This window comes from Muscardinus avellanarius (genome assembly GCF_963383645.1).
Source record: "Muscardinus avellanarius genome assembly, chromosome: 10".
Taxonomy (NCBI): Eukaryota; Metazoa; Chordata; class Mammalia; order Rodentia; family Gliridae; genus Muscardinus; species Muscardinus avellanarius.
Window position 1 is genome coordinate 38,640,926 of NC_137796.1, and position 14,863 is coordinate 38,655,788.

Here is a 14,863-nt window from a genome sequence, read left to right on the forward strand (position 1 = left end):
TTAATAATGATGGTCGTTCTCTGCTCTTTTGCTTTTTTTATATGTCCTTTAGGATTTTTGTCTTTTTTTTTTTTTTTTTTTTTTTTTTTTTGGTGGTGGTACTGGGGTTCCTGGAAACCCTTCTACCTCCGGGCTATATTCCCAGACCTATTTTATATTTTATTTGGAAACAGGGTCTCTTAAGCCAGGGAGGCTGGCTTCTAACCAGCGCTGTCCTCCTGTCTCCACCTCCCAAACGCGGGGATTACAAGCGTGCGCCACCACACCTGGCTGCTTTATTTTTATTGGTTGGTTTATAGTGAATGGTTTTGATTCTTTTCCCATTTCCTTTTGAACATATTTTTTTCCATATTGGTTACTATTTCAATGACATTTAACAACCTAAGTTATATGATTCTAATTTGAATGAAAACAACTTATCATTATAGCATAAAAACTGTGGGCTGTATAGCTTTGTCCCTCCTTTATGTTTTTGTTGTCTCAAATTTCATCTTTATGTAATAGTACCAAATAATATGTATATATATATATTTTTTTTTGCAGTTCTAGGGTTGAAACCCTAAGGCATTATACCTCTGAGCTACACCCCCCAGCATTTTTTAGTTTTTTATTTTTGAAATAGCATCTCACTGAGTTGCAAAGGGCCTTGCTAGGTGGCTGAGGCTATCCGTGAACCAGCATCCTGCGGTCTCAGCCTCCTGAATTTATAATTGTTTTTAAATGTTAGTCTTTTAAATCATATAGGAAATAGAATGTTAGTTGCATTAAAACAAATAACAGTAGTGTGTATATTTGGCCATGTATTTACCAGGAACCTTTCTTCATATGGATTCAGGAAACTCTCTAACATTTCTTTCTCTTTTTTTATTTTTATTTATTTTTATTTATTTATTTTTTGGTGGTACTGGGGTTCCTAGAAGCCCTTCTACCTCTGCCTGCACTCTCACGGACTACACTCCCAGACCTATTTTTTAATACTTTTTTATGTGGAAACAGGGTCTCTTAAGCCAGCGCAGCTGGCTTCAAACCTGCGCGATCCTCCTGTCTCTGCCTCCCAAGTGCTGGAATTACAAGCATGAACCACCACACCCGACCTTAACATTTCTTTCTTTCCTGAAGGATTTTAAGGAGTATTTCCCATGATGCAAGTCAAATGGTAACAAACTTTCTTAGCCTTTATTTATCTGGACATGTGTTCATTTTTTTCTCATTTTTAAATTTTTTTTATTTAGTTTCATTCTTCTACATATGGATGCCCAGTTTTTTCTTATTGAAGAGACTGTCTTTTTTTGGAATATGTTTTGGTTCTTTTGTCAACAATCAGTTGGCTATAAGACAGTTTGTTTCTGTGTTTTCTATTTCATTGGTCTTCATGTCTTTTTTTATGCCAATACTGAACTATTTTTGTTACTATAACTCTGTAGTACAGTTTGAAATCAGGTATTATGATGCCTCCAACATGGTTCTTGCTCAGAATTCCTTTAGCTCTTCTGGGTCTTTGGTCTTCCATATGAATTTTAGGACTTTTTCTCTTATCTGTTAAAATTCAGATAACTACGTAGTTTTTTTTTACATTAGTTCTATTTATGTGGTGAACTACAATTATTGACTCATGTATGTTGGACCAGCATCACATTTCTGGAATGAAAATATCTTCATTATGGTGTACGATTTTCTAGATATAGTTTTGATAATGATTTTGTGAAGAATTTTTATATCTATGTTCATCAAGAATATTGATCTATAATTTTGTGTCTTGATTTATCTCTATTTGATCTTAATATTAAGGTAATACCAGCTTTATAGAATGAGTTTAGAAGTATTACATTTCTATTTTATGGAATAACTTGAGGAATATTTTGGTTTAGTTTTTTAAAGATCTTGTGAAATTCAGCTGGGATCCATCTGGTCTTGAACTTTTCTCTTTTGGAAAGTACTGTATTGCTGTTTCAATCTCTTTGCTTGCTATTCTGTTTGTTTTCTGTATCCTCTTGGTTCAGTTTACATAGGTTGTACATGTCTCAGTTTGTCAGTTTCTTCTAGATTTTCCAGTGTATTGGAGTACAAGTTTTCAAAATAATTTCTAACCAGACATGGTGGCCCATACCTTTAATAATTCCAGTACTTGGGGGTCTGATACTGGAGAATCATAGGTTTAAAGACAGCCTCAGTGAGATTTCTCAAAAACTTAATTGCACCCTCTTTCAAAATAAAAATTAAAATACTGAGGGTATGGCTCAGAAGTAGAATGCCCTTGGTTCAATCCCCGGTACCACAAAAACAAGACAAAAAGTAATAATTTCTGATGGTCATCTAGATTTCCATACTGTCTGGTAATATCTTCTTTTATATCTTACTTTAGTATTTTAGGTCAGTTCTCTCTTTATCAATCTTGATTATATTTGCAAAAAATGTTTTGTGTTTTATTTATATTTGTATTGTCTTTTGTTCTCTATTTCATTGATTTCTACTCAGATCTTAATTATTTTCTGCCTTCTACTAGCCTTAGGGTTAGTTTGTTACTATTTTTCAAGAATGTTAAAATGCATCATTGGGTTGTTTATTTGGCATCTATTTTTTCTTATCTGGGCACACAATACTATAAATTTTTTTCATAAAACAGCCTTTATACACTGTGTACCCCCAATACACTGGAAGACCTAGAAGAAATTTCAAGACATTTAACACCTACCAAAATTGAAACAGGAGGATATAGAAAACATAAACAGACCAATAGCCAAATAAGAGCTGAAAGAGCAATTAAGATGAAAGCATGCATATATATAATTTATATATTTTTAATTTATTTTATTTTATTTTTTATTGGTGTACTGTATTCATACATCATAACGAGATTAAAAAAAAAAAAAACTTGTGTAGTCATACATGCACACATTGCCCAGTTAGCCCCTACCCATCCCCATTCCTCCTTCGCATGCTTGGCTTAGTGGTTGACATCTAATATTATAGCACTTTATCTAAAATTAACAATGATAACCTCACATAACAGATTCATTTGTCTGATATCAAACTTGTGATCACTTAGAGATAACATTTCTTTTTGCTTTCTTTCTTACCAGAGGATATTTTTTCTTTTTATTTTTTAAGGTGAAACTATCATACATTTTTTTTCAGAAAAAAATCTATCCTAACATGAAATATGAATTCTAAATACCCCAATCAATCTCAAAAAATAACAAAGCTGGAAGATGTATATTTTCTGATTTCAAACCTTATAAAGCTACAATAATTGAAACAGTGTAGTACTGCTATAAAGGCAGATATATAAACCAGTGGAGTAAAAAAAAAAAAGCCTGGAAATAAATTCTTCCATATATGGTCAAGTTATTTTTGATAAGGTTTCCAAGAACATTTGATGAAGGAAGTAATAATCTTTTCATTAAATATTGCTGAAAAATAATAATTACATGAAAAAAATAAAATTGGACCCTTACCTAACAACATATACAAATATTAATTCAAACTAGATAAAAGAACTAAATGTAAATATTAAGACTATAAACTTTTAGAAGAAAACCTGGGTCATAACACTTCACAACATTGAAATTGGCAGTGATTTCTTGGATATGTTTTCAATGGCACAGGCAACAAAAGAATAAACAAACAAACTTCCTAAAAAATAAAAAAAATTGTACATCCAAAGACAATGTAAACAGAGTTAAAAGTTACTGATAGAATGGGATATAATAGTTCCAAATTCTATATCTGAAGATATATTAATATTCCAAATAGAAATCCTAAAAATTAGCAACAATAAAAGCAAACAATAAAATTTAGAAATAGATAAAAGACTAAAATAAATAATGAATCTCCAAAGATTTTAACCAATAAACACAAGAATATATTCTTCTTGGCTTAGTTGTCTGCTGGATGGAAAATCTTGTTTCTCTGGTTCTGCTGTGTATTACCTATTTCTTCTTTGTAGTTAATCTCTTTGAGTATTTTCTCTAGCGCTGGTTTTGAAGACATAAATTCCTTCAGTTTCTGTTTGTCATGGAAGCTTCTAATTTCCGCATCTAATTTGATAGATACTTTTGCTGGGTAGGAAACTTTTGGCTGGAAGTTGTTTTCTTTCAGAGTTTGGAATATGTTACTCCAAGCCCTTCTGGCTTTCATGACTTGGTTTGGGAAGTCTGGAGTGATTCTAATTGGTTTGCCTCTGAATGTCACTTGGCCTTTTGTTTTTGTTGCCTTTAAGATTCTCTGCTTGGCTTCCATATTGGTCATTTTGACAATTATGTGGTGTGGGGAACCTCTCTGATCCTGTCTAAAGGGAGTTCTATAAGTTTCCTGGACCTGTGTATCAACCTATTGCTCTGTGTTTGGAAAATTTTGTGCTATCACTTCCTTGAAGAGATTATTGATCCCTTTGGTTTCACCTTCTTTTTCCTCCTCTATTCTGATTATTCTTAGGTTAGCTCTCTTATAATGGGCCCATATTTCTTCAATGTCAGATTCCTGCTGTCTGATTTTTTTTCTAAGTTATAAATTATATGTTTGTTTTTGGAGTGATCATCTTCTAGGAGCGAGATTCTATTCTCCATGTGGTCTAATCGATTGTTTATACTTTGAATTGATGCCTTTACTTCAATGATTCCTTCCTTTATTTCTTTTAGAGTCTCCCTAAATTCTTTTCGAAAGTCCTGTATTATTTATACAGTTATATTCCTGATTTGATATTCTGGAGATTTCTGAATTTCTGTGTTGTTTCAAGATGTGATATTATGGGGTTGTGGGTGTTCATTGCTCTATTGTTGTTCCTCTTTCCCATGATTTCAGAAGTTTGTGCCTTCTCTGGTTTCTTCCCCAGGTCACCACAACTTCACTTAGGGTGCTCTGGCTCTCGTTTGTGGTAATCTCAGCCGCCACTACTCCTTTACTAGGTTGTATCGTGAAGTCTCAGACCCAGGGAATTAATCAAGGCTGAGGGAAACCGTGTGGGTGCCGGGTTGGGCGTTTTCCCACAGGGAGCTGTGACTCAGATGTGGTATCTCTGCCACCACTACTCCTTCGCTGGGCTGGACTACAAAATCTCAGACCCAGGGAGATTATCCTGGGGATTTCTCTGCCACAATTTTACTCACGGTTGTTGTGCGCCCTATCACGGGCATGGTGGACTGGCCTCAGCTGCTGTCAATATGGCGCTACTGCCACGCCCTCGGCCATGAGGCTGGTGTATTTCTTTTCTGGATTTGAGCTTCGTTCTGAGTCCCTTTAAGGCTTGATTAGCTTGGCCACTGGGGGTTTTAGATGTTCTTTGTGCTGAAAGAACTGCTGAATTACACCCGAATGATCCACAGCTGCTCACTTTAGCTCCTTGTTTACCTTTCCACTCTGCAGCCTGGTGCTGTGATGCATGATGGCGCCGGTGTGGCTCCGCAATCTGGGCTGGTTTCTTTTCTGTTCTCTGGTTGTTCTTCTAGTTTTCTTTTTCTCTGTCCCTTGTGTTTGCATTTTTTAATTTATCTGCTGGTAGTGTTTTCTGGCTATGAAAAGCACTGATTTTGTTGCATTAGAGATCGATGTTAGCAGGACTCTTAAATGCTGCTTCTCTCGGTCACCATCCTCCCGGAAATCCTTTCTTTTTTTTTTTTTTTTTCCTTTTTTTAATTTTTTTTAAATTTTTTTTGCTAGTACTTGCTTTGTGGCCTAGAATATGGTCTGTTTTGGAGAACCATCCATGAGCAACTGAGAAGAAAGAATGTGAATTTGGCTGTTGTTGGTTTATTGAGTTTATAATGTTTAGGTCTGAAGATTCTTTACTAATCTTTGTCTGTATGAATGATCTAATGGTGTAAGAGGTGTGTTGAAATCACCTAGTATTGTTGTATTGGCATCTGAGTCTTTTTTTTTTTTTTTTTTTTTTTTTTTTTTTTTTGGTGGTACTTGGGTTCCTGGAAGCCCTTCTACCTCCGGGCTACACTCCCAGACCTATTTTTACCTTTTTATTTGGAAACAGGGTCTCCTAAGCCAGTGCGATCCTCCTGTCTCTGCCTCCCAAGCGCGGGATTACAATTGTGCGCTACCCCACCCCTCATCCCCCACCCTACCCCCTCACCCCATCCCCCCACCCCCCCCCCCCGTGAAATCTGAGTCTTGATGTCAAGTAGTGTTTGTTTTATGTAAGTGAATGCAGCAACATTTAAATGATAAATGTACTATCATTTATCTTATGGTTACCTTTATCAGTAAGATATGATTCTATTTGTCATTCTGATAAGTTTTGGGTTGAAATGTATTTTGTCTGGTATGTGAGTAGCTACTTCTGCTTGCTTTCATTTTCCATCTTTTTAATTTGTAGAACTTCTACATATATTTTCTAAACAAATCCTATATCAGATACATGATTTGTAAACTTTTGTTTTCAGCCTATGACTCATCTTTTCATTTTCCTACAGAGTCTTTTAAGTAGTGGAAATACCTAATTTTGAGAAATCACATTTGTCAAATTTTGCTTTTGTGAATCACAATTTAGGGATCATATCTAAGAAAACATTGCCTACTAACCCAAGGATGAAATATTCTCCCCAGTGTTTTCTTCTGTAAATATTCTAATTTTAGCTCTATAGCTCTGTCTTGTGTTTTGCATTGATTAAGTTCTTGTTCATTGTGTGGAATCAAAAACATTTTTCCTCAGCTCACACACTGATTTAGAGCATTTTCTAATCTTAATATTTGCACATATGGAGATAAAGACTTCTACAAAGAAAATTATAAAACATCAAAAAACGAAAGGGGAAAAGTCCTTAGGAAATTGAAAGATCTTCCATGTTCTTGGATAGCAGAATAAATATCATCAAAATGGCCATTCTTCCAAAAGTGATCTACAGATTCAGCACAATACCTATTGAATTACCAAGATCATTTCTCACAGACATAGAAAAATTTCTCCTTAAGTTTATTTGGAACAAAAAAAAATCTAGAATTGCAAAAGTAGTTCTCATCAACAAGAACCATGCAGGAAGCATCACAATACCTGACTTTAAACTATATTACAAAGCCATAGTAGAAGAGAGAGAGAGAGAGAGAGGAGAGAGAGAGAGAGAGAGAGAGAGAGAGAGAGAGAGAGAGAGAGAGAGAGAAACGAACGAACGGCATGGCATGGTATTGGCACAAAAACAGACATATAGACCAATCAAGCAGAATAGAAAACTCAGAAACAATCCACACACTTACAGCCTGTTGATTTTTGACAAAGGGGCCAAAAACATAGACAGGAAAAAAGACAGCCTCATCAACAAATGGTGTTGGCAAAACTGGCTAACCATATGCACAAGAGTCAATACAAGATGGATCAAAAACTTGAAAATTAGACCAGAGACCTGTGGGTCCTTAAAGAGAGCATAGGTCCAACACTGCAACACATAGGCAGAGGTAAAATCTTTCTCAAAAATACCCCAAAGGCACAAGAACCTAAAAGACGAATCAATATGTGGGATTGCATTAAACTGAAGAGCTTCTGTACAGCAAAGGAAAATGTCAAGAATCTCAATGCAGAGCCAACAGAATGGGAGATTTTTGCCACCTACTCCTCCAATAGAAAACTAATTTCTAGAGTATACCTCAAGAAACTCAGAGATAAGAAAACAATAACCCAATCAAAAAATGGGCAAGTGAACTAAATAGACACCTCACAAAAAGAAGACATTCAAATAGCCAATAAATGTATGAAAAAATGTTCAACATCATTAGCACTCAGAGAGATGCAAATCAAAACTGCCCTGAGATTTCACCTAACTCCAACTAAAATGGCAATCATTCAAAACACAAACAACAACAAATGCTGGAGAGGATGTGGAAGGAACTCTTAATACATTGCTGGTGGGATTGCAAATTAGTGTAACCACTTTGGAAGACTGTATGGAGGATCCTCAGAAGAATGGGAAAGAACCTGTCATATGATCCAACAATACCAATTCTGGGTATCTACCCAAAAGAACAGAAACCAAACTACTAGAGTAATGCATACATATGCAGAAAGCTGCACAGTTCACAATTGTCAAACTATGGAACCAGTCAATATGTCCATCAATGGATGAATGGATTATAAAACTATGGGATATGTACACAATGGAATAAAGCCATAAAGAAGAACAAAATTATGTCATTTGCATGGAACTGAATGGAACTAGAGAACGTTATACTAAGTGAGATTAGCCAGTCACAAAAAGTGAAAAATAAAACGAAATATATTTGTGTAACTATAACTCATTCTACTGCAAAATAACATTATTTATAAAGGAACTAAGAAAAATATACTACTGTGTTAAAAACAGATCGGATATAAGTAGATTTCATTATTCTTTTAAAAATCTATGATTGACTAAATCAAATGGAACATCAACATGTTTTTTTCATATACTATTTTACTACATCTCTACTTGTGGATCAGTTTAGCAATATTGTGAGTAATATATCCTAAATGCTTTTGTAGGTATCTAAATTAGTGAGATGCTATTTAATATATGATAAAGCTGTACAGATAGGGATATCACAATGCATTGAATTTTGAAATCTTGATTCAAGCCTTTGTATTTTTTAAGGCTTTAGTGTTGCTTAGTAAATGCCTAGTCAGGCAAGAAGAATGTATTTGCTTTCTTGCCTAAGGAACAAGGTAAGGAGAGCCAATCTCTTAAATTAAGTAGGTGGCATCATGTCCAATTTTCTTGTTTCCTGTATTAGAAAACTGACTGTAGTGATGTAGCCTGTTTATGATCCTAAAGCCAGACATTTCTTGGTATGAATCTTAGCCCTACCCCTTGCTGATTTTATGAACTTATACAAGGTACCTGACCATTTTATATTATGGTTAATTCATCGCTAATATACTACTTTGGAAAATGAAAATTTTTAGAACAAATGTTTACTTTTCTTATACCTGAATTGATCTACTCAGAAAAGAAAAAAGTTATATTTGAGGATGTATTCTCTGTTACTGGCCATTCTCTTTCAACCCAGAGAAAATTCATATTAGCTATTTGTTAGGACTCTAATTCTGAAAGAACCCTTAAAAAATGCTTGTCAGTTTCAGGAAGGACACAGCCTTGATAGTGAATTTAGACTTCCATTAAAATCCCTCTTTTGCCTGCTGCTTTTTGGCTTTTTGTATGAGTATTTAATGCCAATATTCTTATTGTCAAATGAGAATAATATTTGATTTATGGTTTTGTCATAATTGCATGCGATGGTATGTATAATAGAATTTCGTGTGCTAGTTAAAGTTCAGGAATCACCAATTCCCTTCCCCATCCCAGATAGACTCATCATCTCTATTTGATTAGGAAAAAAAAATTAAGACAGCTGTGTGTCTAGATGCTTTGTACCCTTTTTCTTCTTCTATGATTAATTCATTGTTTCTGAACTCATTCAAAATGTATTTCTTAAGCTGGGCGTGATGGCGTACACTTGTAATCCCAACAATTGGGAGGCTGAGACAAGAGGATTGCAGTTCCCAGGCAGCCTTAGCTACTACTTAATGAGGCCGTTGCAACTCAGTGAGACCCTGTTTCAAAATAAAGAATAAAAAGTAGGGCTCAGGGTATAACTCAGAGGTAGAATGCCCCTGAGTTTCATCCCCAGTACTGCCAAAAAAAAAAAAAAAAAAAATATATATATATATATATATATATATATATATATATATATATATATATCTTTATCATACTAAATGATATCTCAATTATCTCACATATCAGTGACTCCTTAAATTTTTCTTGTACCTTTCAACAAACTAGTGTTCTCACACAGATGGTAGTGAGAATGCCTAATATTGATAATCCTAGTTTTGTACCTTGACTTATGCCTGATTGAATATTACCTTTTCTGACAAGTCCTAAATAGAACTTGAATGATGACTGAATGACCATGTGAGTAAACACTAAAATCTTGGTTCTTCCTTTTTATGTGATCCTAAACAAATGGTTTAACTTTTCTGGGCCTCAGTTGTCTCATTTGTAAAATAAAGGTGAAGGAAAAAATGTCCGTGTCCTTTTATAGTTCAAAATTTATATAATTAGAAATTAGTGAGAAATTGAATTAAAGCTGTTTTTATTCTTTTCATTAATTTTAAATAAATCAATAATTAGGAAAACATGAATAAACTCTGTGAATAAAATTTCAGTTTTAGAGGCCAGGCATGGTGGTGCACGTGGTGCACATTTGTAATCCCAGCATTAGGGAAGCAAAGACCAAAGGATCGTGGTTTGTGGACAGCCATAGCTACTTAGGCCCCTCGCAACTCAGTGAGACCCAGTTTCAAAAAATAAAAAGACTAAAAAATAGGGCTAGGGGTATAGCTCAGAGGTAAAATGCTCCTGGGTTCCACCTCCAGTACTGCCAAAAAAAAAAAAAAAAAAAAAATCAGTTATAGAAGGAATCCTTTCACCTCTGTTTAGTTAGAACATTTAGTTTTTGTGGCCATGAAATACAGAGAATGAAATGCTGCAGTAGAATTCCTTGTGCAACTTGCTTGTAAATTTAGCAACCTTCATTATGGTAGATCCTCCATTTATCCTTTGAAAACAATTGATAATAAAGATTTTAAACTTGAAAGTAAATATCTATGAGAGAGATGGAATATCATTATTATCAGTTGTTTTATCAACCACAAACTTTCTGATAAAAAGTTTTAAGCAAGTAAAAAAAAGAGGATTTTGAAAAAGGTAACACTGGGACAAACATTCCATTCATTAGTGTTCTTTATTAATATTATGAGGTGAAAACCCCACTTCTTAAAGACAAGATACTGAGACATGAGAGTTTGATATACTAAGAGCATATTGTTCACTTGAAAAATTGCGCATTTGGTGGTTTCATAGTTCACCTAAAATACCTGCAAGTAGAAATAACTAAAATTGTGAAGAGATAATGAAATGCTATCTTCTGAGATACAGTGCTAATTAGCTCATTGAATGTACAACCAAATAACTAAAAACATCTAAATACTTTTCTCATAGAAATTTAAAAATTATCATAACCAAATTGTTCATTAATTTTTATTCATTAATCTTAAAAGAATATTTCAAATTAATCTACATATTTCTGAAGTCCTTTTTATACTTTTAAATTATCCCATGATTATGTAGAATATTGATGATTATAAAAGGATCTCAAAGGTAAATCTCACAAAGATAGGTATTTTCAGTAGAAGTCAAATGTAGGCAAAAAATTTAGGATAACCTTTGTTAGTAGTTGTTATTAACGACCATTTTAATAAATGCCATTTTCAGCCCTTGTTAGTGATAATACTCCTATGCAATTCTGTAGTCCTGCCCCACAACTTGAGAGTGATGACTTAGCCTTGTATACAGGCAACTGTCTTTTACATTGTTAGGTCAACATTTGACAACTTTCTATATTCATCATTCCACGAACAAACTACCATTTACTTAAGCTCTCGGGTGCCAAGGATTATGCAGAGAAAACAACTAAGAATTTGAGCTCTGGAGACAGGCTGCCCGAGTTTATATTCTGGCTCCAACTTTCACTAAATCTGAGGTCAACCTCTTCCTACCTCTGTTTTTCTTCTGTTAAATGATAGTGGTAGTATCAGACAATAACACAGGATTTATTGTGAAGATTAAAAATATAATGCAGGACTTCCGGGAAGATGGCGACCAAGAAAAGCAGCATTTACGAGTCCTGCTAACACTTGATCTCTATTGCCACAAAATCAGCACTTTTCATAGCCAGGAAACACCATCAGCAGAGAAATAAGAACTGTAAATACAAGGGACAGAGAAAAAGAAGGCTAGAAGAACAACCAGAGACCAGAAAAAAAACTAGCCCGCACTGTGATGGTGGAGCTGTGCCGGCGCCATCTTCCCTCGCAGCCCCAGGCTCCAGAGAAGAAAGGGACTCAGAACAGAGCTCAAAACCATAGAGAAATACGCCAGCCTCACAGCCAAGGGCGCAGCATATAGCCAGTAGCGGCAGCGAGTTCACCTCGCCCGTGACAGCTCCAGATCTGTGCACTCAACAACCCACCAGGCTGCAGAGAGGAAAGGTAAACAAGGAGCTGAAATGAGCAGCTGCGGGTCAACCGGGTATAATTCAGCAGTTTCTTCAGCACAAAGAACATCTAAAACTCCCAGTGGCCAAGCTCAGCATGCCCTCCAGGACTCAGAATGGAGGTCAGAACCAGAAAATATATACACCAGCGTCACGGCCGAGGGCGTGACAGCATCGCCATATTGCCAGCGGCGGCAGCGAGTCCATTGGGTCCTCGACAGCTCCAGATCAGCACACTCAACAACCATGAGTGAAATTGCAGCCCCTAAGGGAGAAATCCCAGTACTGCACCCCCAGGGACTTGCGCAGCTTTGATATCTCCCTGGGTCTGAGACTTTGCAATACAACCCAGTGAAGGAGTAGCGGTGGCAGAGATACCACACCCTAGTCGCAGCTCCCCGTGAGAAAACACCCAGCCTGGCACCCCCATGGTCTCGCACAACCTCGATTAACTCCCTGGGTCTGAGACTTTGTGATGCAACCCAGTAAAAGAGTAGTGGTGACTGAGATTACCACAGACTGAGATCCAGAGCACCTTAAGTGAAGTCGTAGTGACCCAGGGAAGAACCCAGAGAAGGCACAAACTTCTGAAATCATGGGAAAGAGGAATAACAATGGAGCAATGAATGCCCTCAACCCCACAACATCAGAAACTGATAACACAGAAATTCAGAAATCTCCAGAAGATCAAATCAGGAATATAACTGTAGAAATAATACAGGACTTTCAAAAATAATTTATAGAGAGTCTAAAAGAAATAATGCAATCATTGAAGTAAAGGCATCAATTCAAAGTATAAACAATCAATTAGACCACATGGAGAATAGAATCTCCTAAAAAAAGATATCCTGTTCAATAAATGGTGTTAGCAAAACTGGCTAACCATATGCAGAAAATTGGAAATTAATCCCACTTTCTCACCCTGCATAAGAGTCAATTCAAAATGGATCAAAGATTTGGAAATCAAATCAGAAACCTTGAAGCTCCTTGAAGAGGGTATAGGTCCAACACTGCAACACATAGGCACAGATAAACACTTTCTCAACAAGACCCCAAAGGCACAACAAATTAAAAGGAGAATCAACACGTGGGATTGCATGAAACTGAAGACCTTCTGTTCAGCAAAGGAAACTGTTAAGAACCTCAACCGAGAGCCAGCAGAATGGCAGAAGATTTTTGCCACCTACACCTCTAATAGAGGGCTAAAATCTAGAATATACAAAAAACTCAAGAAACCCAACACTAAGGAAACAAAGCAGCCAATAACAAAATGGGCAAGTGAACTAAATAGACATTACACGAAAGATGAAATTCAAATGGCCAATAAATGCATGAAAAAATGTTGAACAACATTACCAGTCAGAGAGATGCAAATCAAAACTACCCTGAGATTTCACCTAACTCCAACTAGAATGGCAATCATTCAAAACACAAACAACAGCAGATGCTGGCGAGGATGTAGAGAAGTGGGAACTCTTAAGACATTGTTGGTGGGATTGCAAATTAGTGCAACCACTTTGGAAAACAGTATGGAGAATCCTCAAAAGAATGAGAACAAATCTACTATTTGATCCAGCAATACCACTTCTGGGTATCTACCCATAAGATAGGAAACCAAACTACCAAACTAATGCATGTGTATCTATGTTCATAGCTGCACAATTCACCATAGCCAAACTCTGGAACCAGCCAAGATGTCCATCAACAGATGAATGGATTACAAAACTGTGGGATATGTACACAATGGAATTTTACTCAGCCATCAAAAAAAGCTCAATTACATCATTTTCAGGGAAATGGATGGAACTGGAGGACATTATGCTAAGTGAGATTAGTCAGTCACAAAAAATAAGAAATTAGATGCTTTCCCTAACATGTGAGAGTTAGGGAGAAATGGGTCATAGGAGGAACTCTAGATGAAAAAGGAAATCCTATAGAGCAGCAAACAAGGCAACCTAAATTAGGGGATGGGAGGGAGGAAGAAAGAACTTCTGTAAAATACACAATGTACTTAAACATATAGAAATCAACCACTAAGCCAAGCAAGAAAAGGAGTGATGGAGAGGGAATGGAGTGGGAATTGGGTAGGGGTATATCGGTGATGTGTACATGTATGTACACACAAGTTTTTTTACCCCAATATGATGTATGAATATAATGCACCAATAAATTTTTTAAAAAAATAAAAAATATAATGCATGTAAACTCTATACTTGTTATTCACCACATGAATAGGACTAAGAACAAAAATCACATGATCAATAGGTGCTGAAAAATCATTTGACAAATCCAACCCCATTTATGTTAAAAACACTGCAGAAAATTGGAATAGAAGGAACGTATTTCAGCATCATTAAGGTAATATACAATAAACCCAAAGACAACATCTTATTTAATGGGGAAAAACTGCAAGAATTTCCTCTAAATTCAGGAACAAGACAAGGATGCCCACTGTCACCAATCCTTTTCAATATAGTCCTCAAGACTCTTGGCACAGCCATAAGACAAGAGAAGGAAATCAAAGGAATTTAAATAGGAAGAGAGAAATAAAAACTATTCTTATTTGCAGATGGTATGATCCTTTATCTAGAAGACCCAAAAAACTCAAACAAAAGACTACTGGAGCTGATTAACCAATTCAGCAAAGTTGCAGGATACAAAATCAATCTAAAGAAATCCGTTGTTTTTTTTATATTCCAACAGTGAATCCACAATGAAAGAAATAAAAACAATTTCATCCACTATAACCTCAAACCAATAAAATACCTAGGAATAAACCTAACCAAAGATGTAAAAGACCTCTACAGAGAAAACTACAAAACATTAAAGAAAG

At 35.7% G+C, this 14,863-nt stretch overlaps 1 protein-coding gene across 1 annotated transcript in view; it reads left to right on the forward strand.

Moving 5' to 3' along the window:
* ITFG1 (integrin alpha FG-GAP repeat containing 1) overlaps positions 1–14,863 on the forward strand; it is a gene marked incomplete at its 3' end in the record, with an annotated part of 248,608 nt that overhangs the window by 130,347 nt on the left and 103,398 nt on the right. The gene's annotated exons all lie outside the window — the stretch shown is intronic.